This window comes from Diaphorina citri, unplaced genomic scaffold, assembly GCF_000475195.1.
Source record: "Diaphorina citri unplaced genomic scaffold, Diaci psyllid genome assembly version 1.1 scaffold1624, whole genome shotgun sequence".
NCBI lineage: Eukaryota > Metazoa > Arthropoda > Insecta > Hemiptera > Psyllidae > Diaphorina > Diaphorina citri.
This window is the reverse complement of record NW_007379050.1, coordinates 62,022-70,716: the sequence shown is the minus strand read 5'-3', so window position 1 is coordinate 70,716 and position 8,695 is coordinate 62,022. Positions and strand designations below refer to the sequence as shown.

General features: G+C 36.8%; 1 long non-coding RNA gene across 3 annotated transcripts; it reads right to left on the bottom strand.

The window, feature by feature from the left end:
- Positions 1–7,931: 7,931 nt before the first annotated feature.
- Positions 7,932–8,631, bottom strand: LOC108253342. Of its 3 annotated transcripts, XR_003393527.1 has the most exons (3): positions 8,605–8,627; positions 8,385–8,454; positions 7,932–8,213 (listed from the first exon to the last, which is right to left on the bottom strand). It is a non-coding gene; the product is annotated as an uncharacterized LOC108253342 (long non-coding RNA). The 3 variants fall into 3 exon arrangements; XR_001809725.2 differs by lacking the exon at positions 8,385–8,454 and having other exon boundaries at positions 8,535–8,631; XR_003393526.1 differs by lacking the exon at positions 8,605–8,627 and having other exon boundaries at positions 8,385–8,470.
- Positions 8,632–8,695: the final 64 nt, after the last annotated feature.

Sequence of the window (8,695 nt, the reverse complement as noted above, 5' to 3'; positions counted from 1 at the left end):
TTGAACATTATATGGATTTTTTGAAGAATGCTTAATGTTTTCGATTCACGTGGAAGAGATTAAAATATAAATTTTGGTGCAATCTAAGTAGGTATAATTTGTTGTTATACATACCTAATACCTTTAATTTTTCAGAGGTAAAATCAAAGTACCTATCTTAGGAGTTTAAACATCTAATCCGACCTCAGTGGATTAAAATGGATTATATCTAACTTCCTACTCCAGCCATAAGACAAGAACTCAAATTGTTTCAATCAAACAGATTACAAGGACTTTTTGATAGTGCTACTGACCACCAATGATTTGATACCTTAGAAGCAAATGAATAAAACTCAAGCTGAAACATTTACAATCATGTGAAACTCTGATAGGAGATTTATACCTATGAGGAAAAATTACAAAAATAAAATTCAAACTGGTAACACCAGTAATACCAGTGTGCCACAGAGTTACTCAGTTATAACCAAAAACTGTATTATCCTGATTACTCTGTACAAGGGGAGTGAAGAAGCATGTTTTTTTTTTTTTTTTTTTTTTTCTTCAATGAGAATTTCAAATCTTCTAATGTTAAGAAGTGCGTTCGTACTTCAATTAGCTACCTCATGCGTGGATATCAACAGATACGTTGGTCCGATCATGATAGATTAATAGGGAGGTAACCACTAGGTAAGATACTGAAGTTAGGCAATGTTTGAAAGAAAGAACTGTTTAGGAGGTCTTATCGTCCTGAAATTGAAGAGAGGAGGATACGATAGGAAAAAGACAGCCGTTCCGGGAACAAATCTTATCTGGGATGAAGTTTGGTGGACGCAAAAATCATTACTTACCACTAACATATACTCATTGTACTTTGCCGTCATTGATATATCAACTCAGATCAATATTATACTCCAAACTAATAGGTATGTATTTTATATCACAAGTAGATATTCAATGTTTTTAAAATAAAGTACATTTCCTAGTAAAATCACTTGAGAAATTTAGGTAACAGGTAGAATGTTATGTTAAAAAAGAAACAGGTTATAAAAAAGTTCTTTATTACCAATATGAGGTTGGTGATTTGTAAGCTATGTGGCATACTAGTTGTTTTCCTTTCTACCTACAAACAATTTTCCATAATATCAAATCAGAACTATATTGCAGAGCTCAGCATAAAACTTATCATGGTTCACTTTGGGATTATCAGATTGGTATCTTATTACAACAAACACCTGGATAGCAAAGCCATGCGTGTGGAAGCTCATTAAAAGGTTGAAAACACTGATTTGTATGCGTTTAGTAGTCTTTTGGTTAGCACGTTAGCAGAAAGCAGAATTTCACAGGATACAGGCAAACACTGGTTTGTATGTTATGGCTCAAACCTTGAAATAACTGACAACTAGATTAGAAAATGTCTACAATAACAAGGAGGTTGAAAACACTGATTTGTATGCGTTTAGTGGTCTTTTGGTTAGCACGTTAGCAGAAAGCAGAATTTCACAGGATACAGGCAAACACTGGTTTGTATGTTATGACTCAAACCTTGAAATAACTGACAACTAGATTAGTAATTGTCTACACTCTACAATAAATCTATGATCTTTCCGGTTAAATAAATACTTCTAAACAATCACAAATACCTCCTGAAGGCAAAGGATATTAAGGAATGACGTAATTTTGTCCATTTCCTTTTCTATAATCTGGTTTCTGGTTTTTCAGCAGACTCTTTTTTGAAAATTGGTGCCTGTTTTCAGTTTCCACGTATTATCAACATGCACAGAGGCACACAGAGGTAACGCGAGGAGCGAAAATTTAAAATTACATTGCACATTGCATACTTAAAATAGTTTACAGGCGTTCATAAAAATATTTTATCAGAATGATGAGACATCATGCAAAATAAAACGTAGCATAGCCACTAACCAGTCTAGTTATTAGATTAGCTTGGTTGGTAACGCCTCTACCTTGTACCTAAGCACTAGGCGGTTCGATTACCTACCGATAAAGTAATGCCCCTTTATACGGGAAAATAATAATCGTTTTTCAATAGGTATTATGTATACTTAATAATATGAACCTACCTGCTGATACCTAACAACATCGGTAGGTACCTAAACCTAATATGAGTAACCTTGTCAGGCAAATGAGAGGAAACCTCTTATTTACAGATACCCTGTAGTAACGTATGAATAGAAATAATCAAGTTGAACATCTCAGATTTCAGTCGATACCTAACACTAACATACTTGGGCTGTAGAGATATGTACCTAATAGCTACATAGTAACCAGGAAGGTATCTATCATAATTATGCACGTATACCTACCTACATCAGGTCGGTAGGTACCTACATAACTAAACAAAATCCCCTCTCCTTCCTCTTTTTACTTTCCTTTATGGTTCACTTTGGGATTATCAGATTGGTATCTTATTACAACAAACACCTGGATAGCAAAGCCATGCGTGTGGAAGCTCATTAAAAGGAGGTTGAAAACACTGATTTGTATGCGTTTAGTGGTCTTTTGGTTAGCACGTTAGCAGAAAGCAGAATTTCACAGGATACAGGCAGACACTGGTTTGTATGTTATGGCTCAAACCTTGAAATAACTGACAACTAGATTAGTAAATGAGTTTTGCCTAGAAAGACGACGCAATTTCCAAACAATAGAGCACTCAAATTATTCAATAATTTTACGATGCAATAATCTTCAAAGCAATATGTCGAAGAGGTTTCTACGTGCTGTGTGGAGTCTTGAGTCTAATTTGAGTCTTGAGTCTAATTTATTAAGTTCCGTACACATCTGCGCGCCGCAACAACTTTGCGGTAACGTGAGTGAAATTTGATTTCGACAAATCCTTAAAAAATTTTCTGTTACTGCCACTAGTTTAGGTTCAAAGTATTTGCTGAAAAGTTTTCCGTACCATGCGTGAATCTGCCGCACAGCTGCCGAAAAGTGCTGATGATCATGGAAAGTAATTTTTAGGGGTTTACATACGATATAAAGATATTTTGAATAACATTTTACTATACAGAGATCTTCTCCTGCCTCGGTGGTGCAGTTAGACAATGTTTGAAAGAAAGAACTGTTTAGGAGGTCTTATCGTCCTGAAATTGAAGAGAGGAGGATACGATAGGAAAAAGACAGCCGTTCCGAGAACAAATCTTATCTGGGATGAAGTTTGTCCCGGGTGGGAATAGAACCCCTACCAAGCCCACACAAAACAGGCGCGTTACCCTCGAAGCTAACTAGGTTGGCTTCAGTATAGGAGAAAATTTAAGCCTGAGACCCGGGCCCCCTCACCCCCAACCCAAATACGGCCCTGAATAACTTGTCAAACTCTCAAACAAATGAGTTTTTTCCCCTAAACGTAAGCACTTATCGGAGAACGAATAATAAGGAGATTAAGTAGGATACTAGGTTGGCTTCAGTATAGGAGAAAATTTAAGCCTGAGACCCGGGCCCCCTCACCCCCAACCCAAATACGGCCCTGAATAACTTGTGAAACTCTCAAACAAATGAGTTTTTTCCCCTAAACGTAAGCACTTATCGGAGAACAAATAATGAGATTAAGTAGGACTTAACAATAATAACAAATAATTGATAATAATCAATATCTATTTGTCCCACATTAAGGCTAAATGAAGGTGTTGGTTGATGTTGGAAAAAAATCTGGTGTGAACGACTTTCCTTATCCAATTCAGGATTTCTCTGATAAATAGGGTTAGGTTTAACACAAAAAAGGAGCTTTCTTTTTCATTGTTGTGGCTTGTGAAAAATTATTGGGAAAACACTGAGTTCACTCAAGTTGTGAGACTTTACTTATTTTTCAACTTCCTAGAGAGCACATGATTTTTTCTGAAGTTTTTGCCTCCTCCAGAAACACATACGTTTTTTTCTGCATGAACCCTAAAAAACGTGTGAATCAATGCTGACCTCCAGATGTTAAAGAACAACATTTACACTCATGTGAGAGTCTGTTAGGAGATTTATACTTATATAGAAAAATTACAAAAATAAAATCAAAGTCATATCACAGTAATACCAGCATGCCACAAACTGAATGAACCCCAATTGATATGCATGTTAAAAAACAATGCTGAAACATGCTGACCCCAGAGACATTTACAATCATGTGAGACTCTGAAGGAGATTTATACCTATGAGGAAAAATTACAAAAATAAAATTCAAACCGGTAACACCAGTGTGCCACAGAGTTACTCAGTTATCCATTGATAAATACTTACTGTTTGTTAACCAAAAACTGTATTATCCTGATTACTCTGTACAAGGGGGATAAAGAAACATGCCTCATCATGACATGGACGCAAAAATCAAATTCATATCACAGTAATACCAGCATGCCACAAACTGAATGAACCCCAATTGATATGCATGTTAAAAAACAATGCTGAAACATTTACAATCATGTGAAACTCTGATAGGAGATTTATACCTATGAGGAAAAATTACAAAAATAAAATTCAAACTGGTAACATAACACCAGTAATACCAGTGTGCCACAGAGTTACTCAGTTATCCATATATAAATACTTACTGTTTGTTAAACAAAAACTGTATTATCCTGATTACTCTGTACAAGGGGGGTAAAGAAGCATGCCTCAAAATTTTATGACTTGACTTGGACTCGAACCACCAACCTTATCAGAAGTTCACCGCGCAAACAACTAACAAATAATTGTGATTGTAGGTAGCGGTTAATGATGATATTAATAATAATAAAATAATAAGGGGGTTTTTTATTGTCACCTGAACATCGTCATTCTGCTCTTTCGGTTCCTATTTAAGTATCTTTGGTACTTTTCAGGTAATTAATATGGTAATTAATTACAGGTACTATTCTGTAACTACATATAAGAAAATAAATTGTAATAAAATTAATAGTAAATGAGAATCTTTTGCGTGTAATTTATTTACCAAGGTATATTTTACTCTAGTAGCCTACAGCCTACCTACTGGAAACGAAGTAGGCAACCAAAACTATCACCACTTCATATTTTTATTAAAATTATTTTATCATTTATCTACATTTAAACAATCGAATTATTTTATCACGCCAGTGACGATCATGTATTATCATAAGTGGTCGCTAAATAAACAACACAGTCCAACCTCCAACCAACGACCATGAAGTTTATAGGAAAACTGTTTTTTTGTCAATTTCACAGATTTTATTTCTACTCATTATTATTTTTAAATCGAAAGGCTGCATTTTTAGGGTGTTTTTCTTTTCAAATGGATTAGAATCAACAATAGATAATTGCGTCAAATTTTCAGTCATGTAAAAAGCACATTTAAAAAATAAATACCTTTAAAAAAAGTTCGATATGCTCTGTTGTTTATTAAACGCCAACTTATTTCCCTTAGCTTACTGCTCTGTGTCTTGTCCTGAACTACCGATTTCGAGTGTGGTATCCACATGCGTTTAGCCTACTGATACTATACTGATATCCTATACGATTGGATATGCCCGCTAGGGAGTTAGTAGGTATATACATACAGAGATTGTTGAGGTAGTTGAGTGAGGAAGGTAGGTGATGTGGTTATAAGGCATAGGGACTATAGGGTGTGTGGCATGTTTTGAGTGAGGAAGGTAGATGTGATGTGGTTATAGGGCATAGGGACTATAGGGTGTGTGGCATGTTTTGAGTGAGGAAGGTAGATGTGATGTGGTTATAGGTATAAGGCATAGGGACTATAGGGTGTGTGGCATGTTTTGAATGAGGAAGGTTACGGTTAGTAGAAAACTCAGAGCAGAATAAGAAGAAAAGCTTCACTGCTCGCCAAAATGTTAAAGCTATTCCATAGACCTAAAAATCCGAAGCTTTGCATTAGTGTGTCATAAATTCATGAAGGATATCAACTATCTGTTAATATTGATCGACTTCGCAAGGCAAAGAGGTATTGGATTATTTTGGATACCAAAATCTGGCCCCAGGATCTGTTTTAAGGAATTTTAAAGCCTTTTATAGGTACTTCAATAAAAAACATTCCTCACGTGCATAAAAACGAATTGGAAAGATGAAAGCTTCGTGAATTATTGTCCAGATTGAGGCCGGGTTTATGGAATTTTTCGGGGACTCTTTTCAGGGGAGGAGGTTTTTCTTCGCCACCCTCCCACTTTGTGCTTTATCAGTCAAATATCTTAAGATAGGGATAGGATCTCCGGAAAAGTGGACCACAAGTTTATCTGTGGTTATTTCTTTTGACTTATTCATTACATCAAATGAGTGAATTTCCTTGTTGAATATACGAGCCAAATACCTCGTATCTGCCAAATTACGTCAAAAATCGGACCAACCGATTGAGAGTTCTGTTGTGGTTAAACTGACAGTCACAAAATAAAGGAATATTTGTCGAGATAAAACACATGGAGCTCAATTCTTTCTATCAAGCAATTGACAAAAATACCTGTAGGTATAAGAAAACCTATAGGTATGAGCTATGAAGAACCAAAAGATGTTCGACAAAGTGGACACTAATTTCTACTACGACATTCGAACTATTCTAAGTCTCCCTGCTGCCTGTTGATAAAGAAAAATATGCAGAAATGTTCATTTATTTGTAAGTTATCATTGGATTGTAAGTACGTAAGTAAGCTTCCTTACCTACAGCAACCCAATTAAGCACAAGTAAGTACCTATATTCTAATTACATATAATGTTTTTAATACACCGAGCCTAGTCGGTAAAAATTAGGCCCAAAGGAATTGTTGTTGTTTTTGACTGGCGATAACGCAATAAATACAAGGAGCATGATAACAAAATCCGCCCCGGGCGGGAATCGAACCCGCGGCCTAGCGCTTACAAGGCAGACGCACTACCAACTAAGCTAACTAGGCTGGCGAATGAAATTTTGATTTCGACAAATCCTTAAAAAATTATCTGTTACTGCCACTAGTTTAGGTTCAAAGTATTTGCTGAAAAGATTTCCGTACCATGCGTGAATCTGCCGCACAGCTGCCGAAAAGTAGAGATGTGTACGCACCTTTAAACAGCGTTTACATTTGGGTCGATCGATATCGCCTGAGACACGACCACTTTTTTTCATTCCACCAGAATCTTTTCCCCTTGCCTACCTCATATGCGGGTTCCAATGATTGACTATAGTTTGGACCTACCTTCATATTGCAAGTTACAGCACAATACAATGTCAGAAAGTATGTTTACATTTGGGTCGATCGATATCGCCTGAGACACGACCACTTTTTTTCATTCCACTAGAATCTTTTCCCCTTGCCTACCTCATATGGATTCCAATGATCGACTAGTTTGGACCTACCTTCATATTGCAAGTTACAGCACAATACAATGTCAGAAAGTAGGTAGTACCTGTCCAAGTAGTCATTAAACTAGTTGGAAGATAGTGTTTGAGTGTTTAGAAATTCCCAACCATTTATCACCAATTATCCATCATGTATGATAGGTACATGTATGAATACATACAGCAGTGGTAACATTCCTCACGTGCATAAAAACGAATTGGAAAGATGAAAGCTTCGTGAATTATTGTCCAGATTGAGGCCGGGTTTATGGAATTTTTTCAGGGACTCTTTTCAGGGGAGGAGGTTTTTCTTCGCCACCCTCCCACTTTGTGCTTCATCAGTCAAATATCTTGAGATAGGGATAGAGGGGCGCGCGAGCTCAAAAAGAGAACGTAATAAAAACAGATGTGGAAGAACTAGAGCTTGGTTTGATCTTCCTGTAATATGTGGGAATGGAGTTTTCGGTTTGGGTTTAGTTGAACACTAGAACATTACTTATGGACGACGCATTTTAGACAAAAAGATGAAAGGGTACTTTATATTGCTTTAGGGTACACTTGACTCTTGGGACACCAAACCGTGGGAACAAGGTCCTCTTCCCTCGCCCCGAATTAATATTCACAGAAAGGGGGGCGCGCGAGCTCAAAAAGAGAACGTAATAAAAACAGATGTGGAAGAACTAGAGCTTGGTTTGATCTTCCTGTAATATGCGGGAATAAAGTTTTCGGTTTGGGTTTAGTTGAACACTAGAACATTACTTAAGCACGCCACTTTTTAGACAAGAAGACGTAAGGGTACTTTTTATTGCTTTAAGGTACACTTGACTCTTGGGACACCAAACCGTGGGAACAAGGTCCTCTTCCCTCGCCCCGAATTCAATATTCACAGAAAGAAACAGACAATTTATAGGCGAGCTTTCCTTTTTCTTCTAAACAAACCGCTTTCCATCATCTAGAACATTACTTAAGCACGCCACTTTTTAGACAAGAAGACGTAAGGGTACTTTTTATTGCTTTAAGGTACACTTGACTCTTGGGACGCCGAATTCAATATTCACAGAAAGAAACAGACAATTTATAGGCGAGCTTTCCTTTTTCTTCTAAACCAACCGCTTTCCATCACTGTGTTACTCAGAGCAGAATAAGAAGGAAAGCTTCACTGCTCGACAAAATGTTAAAGCTATTCCATAAACCTAAAAATCCGAAGCTTCAAGAAACAGACAATTTATAGGCGAGCTTTCCTTTTTCTTCTAAACCAACCGCTTTCCATCACTGTGTTACTCAGAGCAGAATAAGAAGAAAAGCTTCACTGCTCGCCAAAATGTTAAAGCTATTCCATAGACCTAAAAATCCGAAGCTTTGCATTGGAGGTAGCCAATAAGGAACGTTAACACCTGATACTCTACCACCTACCCAGATTTAGAGCCCTATTAT